Source organism: Perca fluviatilis, chromosome 5 (genome assembly GCF_010015445.1).
Source record: "Perca fluviatilis chromosome 5, GENO_Pfluv_1.0, whole genome shotgun sequence".
Taxonomy (NCBI): domain Eukaryota; kingdom Metazoa; phylum Chordata; class Actinopteri; order Perciformes; family Percidae; genus Perca; species Perca fluviatilis.
In genome coordinates, this window is record NC_053116.1 from 950,683 (window position 1) to 964,261 (window position 13,579).

The 13,579-nt window shown below is 41.8% G+C and overlaps 1 protein-coding gene across 3 annotated transcripts in view; it reads left to right on the top strand.

The window, feature by feature from the left end:
- LOC120558777 (dnaJ homolog subfamily C member 5-like) overlaps nt 1-13,579 on the top strand; it is a 47,296-nt gene that overhangs the window by 11,707 nt on the left and 22,010 nt on the right. The window contains exon 1 of one of the 3 annotated variants that reach the window (XM_039800008.1): nt 4,237-4,350. The exons of the other annotated variants lie outside the window; for them this stretch is intronic. The gene's annotated coding sequence lies outside the window, so the exon portion shown is untranslated. Of the gene's footprint in view, nt 1-4,236; nt 4,351-13,579 lie in introns of those variants that run through there. 3 annotated transcript variants of the gene reach the window in all.

Below are 13,579 nucleotides of genomic sequence, written 5' to 3' on the forward strand. Positions count from 1 at the left end.
TGTGTTTTTCCGACAACGGCAGCTGCAGATTGTTACATCCCGGTGTTAAATCCTCTACAGTGAAATAGAGACAAACTTTACACTGTTTAGCTTTAGCTGTCAGCATTGTAACTGTGTTTAGTCCAGCTACTAGCTAGCGGTAGGCTAACGTTAGCTGCTGTCGAGTGTAGTATTAATTAGTGTGACGTGCAGCGATGTAACGTCTGTTTCAGAGCATCAGAGAGCAGCGCAGGCATATCAGTGGCACCGGATTGAGGCACCGAAATCCGCGTTGCTATTCCTGCAGCAGCAGGATGTGTTACGAGGAAGTATGGCAAAGTGCGGCAAAGGGTCAAAATAGTCGCCTGTTAGGTACGACGAGTGAAGTGAAAATAAATTAATAAATGGCAGCAAGCAATTAATGTAATTTAAAAAAAATTAGCGCGTTATGCTCAGCCCTTAATTGCATTGCGATTAACGCGTTAATGCTGACAGCCCTAATTTATAGCAATAAGTGATATGTAACCTTATTTCAGCATTTATCTTATGAAAAAAACAGAAAATGTAATAATAAAAAGTAGAGATGCGCCGATGACCGGAATTGGCCGGTTTTCACGTGCTCGGCCAAGACCGGCGAGCAGCAGGTCAGTCTGACATATGCCGATTTCATGCCGTTCAACGCTACAATTAACTGACTACAGAAGTTATACGAGTTACATTTCTAAAGGATGCATGCACACGGACGCCACAGCACGCTCTCTTTTTCCTTTCTCTCAACTTCTCCGCCGTGTGTGGCTCGTACCCGCTCGCGGTGTGAAGCGTGTGTCGGCGCTATTCTCACACATGTAGAGAACCTGAATTAACCTGCAACATGTCAGCTGTTTGGGAATTCTTCAGAGTGTGTGCAGAAGATAACAAGTTTGCAATATGCAACACCTGCAAGGAGAAAGTAGGGCGTGGAGGAACGACACCAAAAACCCAAATCACATTTTTTTAGTGGGATGTTGGATGTGAAAAGAAGGAAATGGTTCTTCCATAACATTGCATTTTTAGACTCCCACACCGGGAGTAATTTATATAGTTATATTTTATAGTGATCCATTATCTGTTCAACACATGTACAATGTGCAAAATGTTCTATTAAAGAAAAGATAGAAAATAAATATTTGTTTGTGCTGTAAAGTGGTTAGAAAAAATGAAATCGTCTTTGGCTAAAATCGGTATCGGCTGGCCTAACTCAAAGAAAATCGGAAATTGGAATCGGCCTAGAAAATTGGAATCGGTGCATCTCTAATAAAAAGAGGAATAAATAATGTTAAACCAAATGTTACACCAAACCTTCAACTAAACGTTGCACATTCGATTAATCGCCGTCTTTGCGATTGGCTAATCGCATTCTATCAAATCGCAATTTTGACTTTAAAACGAGTAAAGGGTCAGCCCTAGTCGTCGCAGCCGCAGATTGCAATGTTTAAAATGTCGAGAGGTACACGCTAGGTCCATTAACTTAGGGCTGGGCAATATATCAATATTAATATATGACGCTATATGTCGTCTTAAATTTTGGATATCGTAACATCGTAATATGTTGTAAAGTGTTGTCTTTTCCTGGTTTTAAAGGCTGCATTACAGTAAAGTGATGTCATTTTCTGAACTTACCAGACTGTGGTAACTGTTCTATTACTTGCCTTTACCCATTTAGTCATTATATCCACTTTATTGACGATTATTTATCTAAAATCTCATTGTGTAAATATTGTGAAAGCAACACTACAATATCGCCTCGATACCAATGTATTTGGTCAAAAATATTGTGATATTTGATTTCCTCCATATCACCAGCTCTATTTCAAATAGTGCATGTGGAGCCAAACCCTTTGTGTACATTACACCCACACATCCAGTACTGACTGAGGTTAAAGACTGCTCATATTGGACAGTGTCACTGGCTGTAGCTGGGTGTTTGGTGTCCAATGTACCTTCCCTGGATAAACAGAGGTTTAATACCCGAATGAAAGGGAGGACACACACTCTTATCCAATCAGAAATGGGATTTGGCCGGGTTTAGCTAAGGTGTTCACGGATGTACATTGCCAGGATAAAGCCTGACATCGCATTGCACCGGATGTGTGTTGCTGTTCTAAAAATCCCGTTCGCTACGGGAAACAACAACAACCTTGAAGCTACCAGGCTACACGCTGAAAATGGCAAATTTGGGCGAAAATTCTGGAATGTGCAAGAAGTCAGGCCTGCTTGGTTCTTTCTAGGGATGCACCGAATCCAGATTTTTGGGGTTCGGCTGAATACCAAATCCACTGGTTAAGATTCTGCCGAATCCGAAACCGATTACCGAGTCCTACTCCCATCCTCAGTCCATTAACAAGTCCACAGCAGTGTATTTTTCATTTTATTTTATTTATGTACTGTAAAAAAGAAAAAAAAGAATAGGCAACATTATGCCAGGAAGACAAGTGGGACAAACTATTTTGACAATTACCATAGGCCTATGTTTACCCTATCTCAAGATCCAATCAATATCCAAAATATTAGCCTTTTAGATTTATAATCCCATAAAGTAGGCTACTAATGGTCGTCTGGTTAACACCAGTTTTTAGCAGTGACTGTCCTCCCTTTGCCGTACCTGAAGTTGCTGCATTTTGGCTGCTGTCTGTATATTCCTTCATGCACAACTCGTATTCTTTCGGATGTTTCATACCAAATGTTGTAACAGCGGCCATGTTGTGTATAGTTTAGGGTCCTCGCCAACACAAGACCAATCAGCATTGCTAATTGAACATGTAGCTGGACTTGAATGGCCTTCTTTTGACTGAAAGTACTGCCAAACAACACTTATTCTGCTCACCAGTTCCATGTCCACTTTCTCACAGCCTACTGAATTGAACGCTCCACCTACGTAAACACCTTCTCGTAATCAGCGGCGCCGTCATTACGGCGACCAGCGTAGCGAGCGTAGCGAGCGTAGTGAGGTTCTACTGTGAATGGTCATTGTGGTCATACAGTATTTGGTTAGTTCAGTCATTACACAGCCAAGGTTTTGAGGCTGAATTTTTACAGTATTTGATTGTTAGCAATACAGGTGCGTAATTATCAACTGTCAGTGATGAACATCAACAGTTCTTATGCCTCACACATAGGACTTGTCACATACTATTTTAGAAGTCACTGTCAAGTCACAATTATCTGTAAAAGATTTAAAGGTAGGTTTTTTTTGCCCACAGGCAGTGACTTATCAAAAGTTTAAAGATAGGAAATGCAAGAGGAAGCGCCTTCTTCAGATAAAACAGGACTGTCACACTAACGCAAAGCTCTTTTGCACACACACACACACACACACACACATAGACGCATAGACTGATGCTGTTGAAATAAACTCATGACAGGAGAACTGCTGATTTGCAGCCCAGTAAAGGGAAGTGCTTGACCAACGCCAATCTCCCTGAGTAATCTCACTGTATGTGTTAAGCAAGGCCCAAAAAGTCCCAACTTCTCCAATAGAGCTGTAGCACACTTGTCGTACTTGTTGTGAATGTTTGAATTGGTGTCGAGAAGGATCACATCAAACAACGTGACATCGTGACTATCATGACTTTGCGTAAACATACGCGCCACGCATTTCATACTACTCGCTACAGCGTAAATTGACACACAATCGCAAGGTAATGTAAGTCAATGGAGGCCAAACGGCGTTGATAAACACACTAAAAAGCGATTATGCGTCTTGATAACACGCCAATAATGGCATACGAATTGGCGTGTCATACATACGCCACTTCATGAGATCAGTCCGCATCAAATGTGGAGGATGCTATGTACAGAATATTTCCAAAGCTTCAGTCATAACGCTGACGACCTTTGAATTCTTAATCAGCATTTGACTTATCAGCCAACGGGAACCCCGATAACAATATATCCGCAATCATCTAATATTGGTCAATATACTGTATAGGCCCAGCTGGTTTATTGGTGGTGTCCTTTATGTGATCTGAGTATGATTTTTGAAGTCTATGAGTTTGCTTTCTCAGGATAAAACAATGCAATATAAATCTTTCTTTGTTTCCAAAAGGATGTGTGATGTTTTTTTCCTGCAGTCGGTTTGTTGGCAGAGCTTCTGAAGGTCTTCCAAACAGCAATGCTCACTTCTCCCCCTGCAAGTGCATGCAATTTGTTGCAGCAGTGCTACTTTCCACATGTTTTTCCTCAACTTGCTTTTATTGTGTTCTTTTCCTCTGCTTTCAAGTTCCTGATGTGAGAGGATTTACGTAAGCTACGTGCGGCACACACCTGCGAAGCAAGGAATTCTAAAACCCAGACTGTCTCGCATGTTTGGTGTTATTAATCCTGTCGCAGTGAGTGAGTACACAGACAGCATTGTCTTTGGCAGCTATTCTGATGCTCACAGGGGCACCTGATCACATTTTGTTTGTTATGGAGACTGTTAACATCTCGCACAACGCGGTTACACAACCTCGGAGAGCCGAGCACAACAGCGTGAAGTTTGCACAGATGCTCATCCACCGCTGTTTTTCTCTTCTCGGTCCGGAGCACTTTCGGTAAAGCTTGTTATTCTGAGCTGTTGGGCAATATGAGACCTGTTGCCACGCTGTTTATTCCATGGAAGCCATCCCTTGACATATCGCTGGCTTTCATTTATGATGACTTAGTAGATTTCACCAAATGTGGAGGGATACACTAAGGGCTGGCTGCACACTGCCTGCTTGACACACACATCTCAGGCGCAGCTCGAAAACGCGTTCATGCTAGAAATAGGACCGACGCCTATTTTTCATGCGACGCACAAGTGTGTTGGAAGAGTTTCCAGGCAAAATAGAATACAAAAATATGTTTATATGTCATTTTGACATGAATACATATTAATAAATGACATTTTGATGTTTGAAAGTCTCTAGGTTTTGACATAAATGCAGATCTAAATGTAATTAAAAAAAAAAATAATAATAATTATCGATTTTCAAATATTGCAAATCAATACTGCCAACGTTGTCTTTGCTGTAATCAGATCAGTATATGTTTATGGGAAACATCCATGTGTCCAGACAAGGCTAGCAGCAGCAGCAGCGCCGCGTCAGACATCTTTCTGGTGTGTAAAGACATAGAAAATGCTAGAGCCGTTACGAGAGCCTTCCAGGTGGCTCATAACATCCCGGAGGACATAGCCAGACCGGCCTCTCAGGTTGTTGTCGGCGCTAGCACGCTGAGCTAGCTACCGGCAGGATAAGAAAATAATTCCAGAGGCGGAGCAGAGGACTGCATTTTTGTGCAGAATGAATGGAGTACCGACCGCAGGATCGTTGCCCAGCACATCTCACCTGACCTGGAGCCCTGTCGGTAATATACAGGCCATTTTATTTACTATGAAAACCGCACACCGTCGCCTAACGCGCCCCTGATGCTAACGTTAGCACAAGTTTAGCTCACTGCTAACCATAGTGAACACACTGCAGCGCAATCACCTGGAGGGGACTTTTACAAGGCGTCCTTAAAGTCTGTACTCCCCAGCGTTTTTCCAGCATGCAGCTCGTGCTACTAGAGGGAAGAACACACTAGACCATGTATACTCCAACAACAAGAAAGCACACAGAACTGCTCCTCTCCCTCACCTGGGCCAGTCAGATCACATAAACTAATCCTGATCCCAGCATAAATCCCGGTCAGAAGGACTATCAGAACGGGGCCTGACACTGCCCTGTCTCATCTCCAGGACTGCTTCCAATAAGGACATGGTTGTGTGCAATATGTTACAGAACAGAGCCCTATGTTTATTGTTATGATTTCATCTTGCTTGTATGCTGCACAATTTACATTACAGCAGAGGTGAACAACTGAGTTCAATGTTCCTATACTAGTTCAGTTAGTATTAGTATAGTATTAGTGTTTTGTCTTTGAATTGTTTTTGCTTGAATACTTAAATTTAAAGAATTATTTTAAAGAAAATAAATAAGAACTGTTTTCATTCAACATTGTGCCCATCATCATCAGTGATTAAGTAACTCGGACTTTTAAAAACACATTTTTAAAGGATATCGTCTAATTATCGTTATCGTCAAAATCTGAAAAAATATTGAGATATTATTTTTTGTCCATATCGCCCACCCCTAGCTCACGCCACGCAGCCAGAGTGCAATAATATAATGTATAATATATATGTAAGTAACATAGAAGAAAAATTTTCATCCGTGTAGCCCATCAGTGTACAGTATTATGAAATGTATTGCTATCCCCATATAAAGCCAATGTATTGTGAGAGAGATGACTTCATACAGATACAGTTGGTGGATTGGCCTGCAGTTGGACAGTGTGAACCTATGCAATAAAGTCAATTTTTCCACTCCATTTCAGACCAAATGATAACAGTATGTAGCTATCAGATTAGCATCTGTACAGCATTTATATGCATTTTTACATGCTTCAATGGGTTCAATTCCAAAAGTGAGACTCAGGTGTGGACGAACAACACATTTTAATTCTCCCACTCGCCCAGTTCCAGTCTAAGACACAGGCCATATGCTGCCACCCCCCATTACACTGTGGGTTAAATCTTTCCACTCTGTTTGTTCTGTGAATGGACAATTTGATCTACAGCTCATTCAACAAGACACAATCTCATTGGCTGCCGGCTCAGGTGGGCGGAGTCATTGGTTTAGACTCACTGTGGTGGTAGGATGTGATTATTCAACACGCGCAGGCACGCGCGCGCGCACACACACACACACACACACACACACTATGTATACACATACTCACACTATGTACAAACATACTCTAGCACAGTCTCTCAGTATGTTGATAATCCCTGGAATACAGATGAAAACACTCATTGGTTAATCCCAGTCAGCTGGGTGTTTTGTGACTGGATAATCTGAGGCACATTAGTGGGCGGGATTTAGGGAGGTGTTAAATCAATGTTTTGTCAGGCGTGCGGAGGCATCGTAGGGTTGCCACAGCGACCATCTGGTGCCCTTAAGGGCTTTAGAGAGACTAATGGCTGACAAACAAACGAGGACATCAAACAATGAAAATCTCTTTGTCACCCAGATGTCGGCATGTTTCTATTCTGCTAAATAGAAATGTTCTAACATGTTCTTTTCATGTACAGTATTTGTTTATGCCGTATGTTTCTTTTATACTTTATACTGCCTTTTTCTTACCCCGTGTGTTTAAGATTGTCCCTGTATGTTTAGGGAGCTAGCCAGTGGTTGCAATCTGATAAAGTCAGCCTCAGGTCAACACCAGGGGCCTCATGTATAAAGCTTGCGTACGCTGGTTTTCACGGACACTTTGTGATGTATAAAAAATTAACTTGACGTGAGAATGTGCAGGCCGTCACGCAAACTGTTGAGCAGTCGTGAGAATGTGCGGGCCGTCCTCAAAGTCTTTTCTGGCTCTGTAACTTAGCGAATTCTAAGTGAAAAGTTCCGAAAATCACTAAACATTACAAAATAAAGTTTCCACTACAGTTACTGGCATACGTCTGTAACGTTGTCTATGAAAAAAAAAGTTTGATCATTTATGTGGATAATGTTTCACATCTTTCACACAACTGTTTAATTCGCAGGCTACTTAATCTCTGTTAAACATGAGGATGGAAAATGATTGATAAATCCACTTAGAAAATACTTTCAGTGATCCTCTGTATTTCCCATAGATGAAATATCTTACTCGCGGAAAATTACATGGAAAATGCAGTAGTGTCTGTGAGTCTTTAGTTGCTGAGGCTCAGACATCCATGGCGCACAGGAGGCGGGACGCACGGATCCATCTCCCCAGGAACAAACGCTGTGTCGGGGGGACTATCTCATGTGATGCGTCATTAATCCCGTGGATGATTTGTAGGTTATAAAGTGAACAAGGTGTACCCGGTCCACCAAACAATGGGCTGTCTTGACTGTCTTAATTCTGCACATATTTCTGTTACTGTAGTCCTATTTACTATCTCATTATTTCATCCATGCGTGGCACAGTGGATCTGTGCGCACGCCACCTGCCGTGGAGATGCTGGCCTCACTAACCTCTCCTCCTCTGAGTCAGGTCTCCCTCGCGCTGGACTCAGTTTCACTGAGCTACTAACATTTAATAAATAAAATAAATGGCATTACATCAGTGATTTCAAACTGCTTATTTGGCGTAATTTGGACTGACACTGAGATGTATGTTGTTCTGTAAGTGGTGTGGCGCTGCCACTATTCTCTTGCTTTCCACTTCGACATTAAACTTTATTTTTTTATTATTCTGCCATGGTTCGGTGCATTCACCGCTCGGTCACCATTTGCCATTCTGGGCATTTTCTTTTATTGCTTATCCAAGATGACAAACCTCCAAAATTTTCTCGCCTCCACCTCCGCGATCAGCACCTCAACCTCAGTCAGTGAAGTTTTTTTTTTTTTCGTCTGCAGCGGGATAACCCGTTGTGATTGGACAAAGAATGACGTCGGGGGCGCATTTATAGTAATTTCCATATTCATTTATGGGAGGAGGCAAGGCGGGGTCAGTCAGTCATTCATGTGCGCTCAATTTCACGTGGATTGTCATGTATAAAGGAAAGGTGCGCAGGACCTGGCGTACGACCGGTTTTATACATGTGAATATTTCTGTGCGTAGGTACTTTTCAAGTTTTGGCCGTACGCCATCTTCTGGTATGAAAACTGCGCATTCTTTTATACATGAGGCCCCAGGGCTCCAGACTAACTTTTTTCACTAGGAGCACACTGGCCTCTAACTGAAAGTTTTAGGGACACAACCAGAAAATTTAGGGGCACACACCATAAATCAACATGCTAACCAAATATTCACATTTCTACTAATTTCCACTGTATTACTAATAAACACTTTGATAATAGAACTTACAATGTGCTGTTTCAAATTTAGTTTCACATTTTATTGTGCACTTTTGAAGATAGAACATAAAAGGTATACTGACAGCACCATCGCTGTCATGACAGTACAAATATTTAAAAAAATATACCAGCTCTAGTCTCCAATTACAATGAATTCAACTTAAAATTAAACATGCATTGTTTAGGCTATTAAACTAAAATAAAAAATAAAACCCCTCCCTCTCTCCTCCCAAATATGTCCCTACAACCTTGAGTTGAATAATTATTAATTTCTTACTCACTGTAACTTGTATTCTTTATTCTTTTATTCTTGTAGTTGTATATTATTCTTTTTTATTTTTATCATGACCGTTTTTGCGTGACCGTTTTTAACTCTTTACTCTTTACTCTTTTGTAAAGCACTTTGAATTGCCTTGTTGCTGAAAGGTGCTGTAGAAATCAAGCTGCCTTACTGTGTGTGTGTGTGTGTGCGTGTGCGTGTGTGCGTGTGCGCGCGCGCGTCGGACCTCCACTCTCTGTCATATGCGAGGACAGATAAGCTTGCGCTTACGAACTCTCAGGTACCGAAATTTCCACGTTTAATGTGTAAAAAAAAAAAAGGGGGGGGCAAATTAACTGGTCGCACATGTGCGACTGGATGTAAAATTCAGTCGCACACTCTCAAATTTTGGTCGCAAAATGCAACAATTTGGTCGCAGCCTGGAGCCCTGAACACACACACTTAGAATGTGAGTGATAGAGCCCAACCAGTACGTTTTTTTTCAACCCTATGTTCCTATGTTTTTGTGTCTAAGCAACTGATGGGAACAACAATCTTTGACATTGGTCCAGTATTAAGAGAGATCGCTGCAGTCGGCAGAAACAAGCTACAATGTACATTAATAGGACAATTGTGCAGCTTGTATTTACCTTCAGAAAAGTGCTTGTTTTGCCGCTGACATACTCAGATTATTATTCTAAATGTCTGACAACATTATGGAAAGGATCCCTACAGAGATAGACCTTTAAAACGTCTTTGAGACCTTTCTGTTTAACCAGAAACAGATCTGAAGTTGCTAGCGCTAAACACCACCAGACTCCATTTAAAAAAGCAATACTTTTAGCGTGTATAGAAAAGTGGAAAGATGAACCAAGATGGCTTTTGATAGTTTTATTTAGTTTCTGTCCACTTTGAATGAAGTGTGTTTTGTGATGCTAAAATTACTGATTATTTACATGGAGTCTGGTGGGTTTGAAAAAAAAACGGTAGTTACCCTTTTAAGGCCAAAATGCCCAAAGAATTATCTTAAAACGTTGGTATAGGTTCAAGGTCAATTTACTATCATTGTACAACATGGGATTGCTAAATACTAGCCTGGATGCCAGCCGAACTTAGCCCCGCCCACAAAATTCGAAGTCGGGAAGTTCGGTCTGGAGTCGCTCCGTTGAGAAGCAATTATTGCCCGAACAGGATCTGAGATGTGTAGATTCCACCATCGCGTCTGTTACAGACGATATCGACAGCGCATTCATTTTAAAATCCTCAGCAGAGGAGCCCCAACAACTGCCCGAAAGCACGGTAGCGTTATATGGTGGAGCGAGATAGAGAGAGACTGGAGAGAGAGAGCGTTATATGGTGGAGAGACTGGAGAGAGGGAGCGCCGGCGCTAGAACAATGCCGTGAATCAGAGAAATAAAACGTGTTTTCGCCGATCCATCTCTAGAAATGCAACTGTAGCGAGCATGTCACTATCATTAACATTATCCACATTTATATTTACAAGAAACAAATGATATATCCAGCTTCAAAAAAGTCTAAAAGTCAGAAGTTAGAACGAATGCATTGTGCAATGAGTGGTTGCTATGGAGACGATACACAGTGTTGAGTTCTGTTGACAGTTGAGTTGAGTTCCGTTGCTCTGATTGGTTGGAGGTCTATCCAATGAATGCAGAGGCATTTTTTTTCCTGGTTCGGTTGGAACACGCCCCATAATCACAGCCCAATGGAGCGGTTTCAGACTCACATTCTGACTAGAATCTGAGTAGGACCACGTCAGGCTAGCTAAATACACAAGTGAAAACAAAACAGAAGTGCATTCCTGTAGTGCATTTTTTGAATTTGCATCAGGAGGAATGTAAACCGCAGCAACAAAAACACTGGTGATCTCAGAGCAGATAACATGGCCCGCCATCTTGACATTTAACATTCAAACGTCAGGGAAACGTTGTCCATGAGCTTTGTCTCCGTTTGAGCACCAAGCATCACCAATGCAAAAACAGAGTCCACCTCCCCTTATCCCACCAGAGTCCTAACCTCTGTCTAGCTGATATTATTGGCCAATTTTAGCACACCACCGTTAAATCATAACAGTATTGGCATAGAAATGACACAAAAAAAATGTCCCACTCAATGCATATGCTGTCACATATCCTCAGTAATTAAATTTAAGGGGTCCTTATAAAGTGTTATATTATTTTTATGTAAAAGAAGTATACAGTATATCATTGAAATATATTGTTATTGGAGTTTATCATTTCTAGCATGCCAATGGCTGTAATTTGGGAATATCACTTGGTTCGGTGCTTTTTCAGTTCAGTGGACTCAGAATATCCAAATTTAACCCTTTTGGCTGGTGAGTGACGCAAATCTACCAGCCACTTGCATACTTTACCAGCAGGTGGCTGGTGCTAATTTTGGACCCTGAACACAGCGTTACCAGAAACTGCTCATTCAGTTAACGGAGAGTAAATTGGTTTTGTTAGAATAAATATCGCACTACAAAGGGGGAACCGTCTTCTCGTTATAATAATGAGCCCATGAATCATAGTGTGATAAGTGCTCATCAGTCTAGTGGTGATGACAGGCGTGCAGCTTATTTTCCTGTTGATAATTTAAGTCTAGCAGTCTGAGCCAAGTGTGTCTGTGTAGCTGGATTGGCTTAGTGTGGTCTCTAAGCCTGCTAACCCCCATACACCTGCTGTCTGACAGGGTTATATTAGCAACCAGAGGGTTAGGGCTCTGGAAGTCTATATCCACCACGTTCCACTTCCGGGATTGTTCAGGTGCTGCCGGGAAATTCTGCCGGATGCACCTCTTTTTGGCCAGATGTCCGTCCCCTTCCTCTTTCTTTGTGTTGGCGTTCTAACCTCCTGTTCCTCAGATCTCTGCAGGGTAAATCCATGGGTGTATTGTGTGTGTAAGTGCATTGTGGTCCGGTTGAAATAGCTCATGGAGAAGCCTGCTGTACATAAGCCCTGTAGCCCCACAGTGGGTGGATTTACTGTTGTTTCTCTGGCCTGCAGCACCCTCCTCGACTCTGCTGATTTCCTTCAACTCTTAGATGTATTTCATCAGGCTTTTAACAAATGATTTAGCATTTTTAGTAGTTGGTCAAGCCCCCCACACTCCTCAATAGCATTTAAAGCTACAGACACAGAAATGGCACATCCTAAGGAAAGCTCATTGTGGGACTGGCTCTAGTGGCTGTAATTCTGCACAAAGGCTGAATTTCAGGAAAGAGACTTCAGATACAGTATTAAGGGACCACTAAGGTCTATATAAAAGAGACTTCAGATACAGTATTAGGGGACCACTAAGGCCTATATAAAAGAGACTTCAGATACAGTATTAGGGGACCACTAAGGCCTATATAAAAGAGACTTCAGATACAGTATTAGGGGACCACTAAGGCCTATATAAAAGAGACTTCAGATTAGGGATGCACCGAATATTCGGCCACCGAACATTTTCGGCCGAAAATGGCCCAAAAGGGCATTTTCGGTTTTCGGCCGAAATACTTTTATCACCGAAACAATACGGCCGAAATGTTGTGATGACGTAAACAGAAAACGCGACCTGCACGTGTGTCAGTATCCGATCCGTTCCACCTGCAAAGCGTCTCCTCAGCAACGAGGTTGAGACGGACCACGGAGTGAAAACAATGAAAAGTGCTCTTAGAGTCTGTCAGCACACGTTTCAGTGAGATCTGTTCGGATCCTCTGCACTTCATCGCGACTGGACTTGATCCGCGTTATAAAGACCGTTACTTGGATGCGGAAATAAAGCAGGGCGCACGAGAAATGATCCAGGCCGCGATGGATGCGGAGAACCCGCGTGGAGACGGAGCAGTGCCCAGCGCAGGAGATCAGAGCGCAGAAAAAAAGACTTGTCTCGCTGCACCAGATGAGGGGCATGCACCCTCGTTGTCTGATATGTTCAGTGAAATCCTGCAAGAAAGTGCCTCAATTAATAATAATAATAATAATAATAACAATAGGTAAGCTATTCTGTTCTTAGGCTACTGTATACTGTGACTATCAGATTGTAGCCATATTTCTGCTAGATATTTTTTTAATTAAACTTTAATAATAATTTATACAATTGCAATGCCTTGATTTTAGTAAAGTTAGTACACAGTCATAGCCATAAATGCAATGGTACTAATAATTGGCTTAATTTCTTTCGGTGTTTCGGTTTCGGTTTTCGGTCTTGGTTTCCTCTTTTTTCGGTTTTCGGTTTCGGCCAAGAATTTTCATTTCGGTGCATCACTACTTCAGATACAGTATTAGGGGACCACTAAGGCCTATATAAAAGAGACTTCAGATATAAAATTTCTGGCTTTGTCAAGTGCAAGTATATTGTCAGTGCACATTCTATATCTATTCAAGTACAACAGGCAATACAATATATCAAAAATAGAATAATCATTGTCCAGGGTAGTTTATAGGCACCCAGATGAAGGCATGGT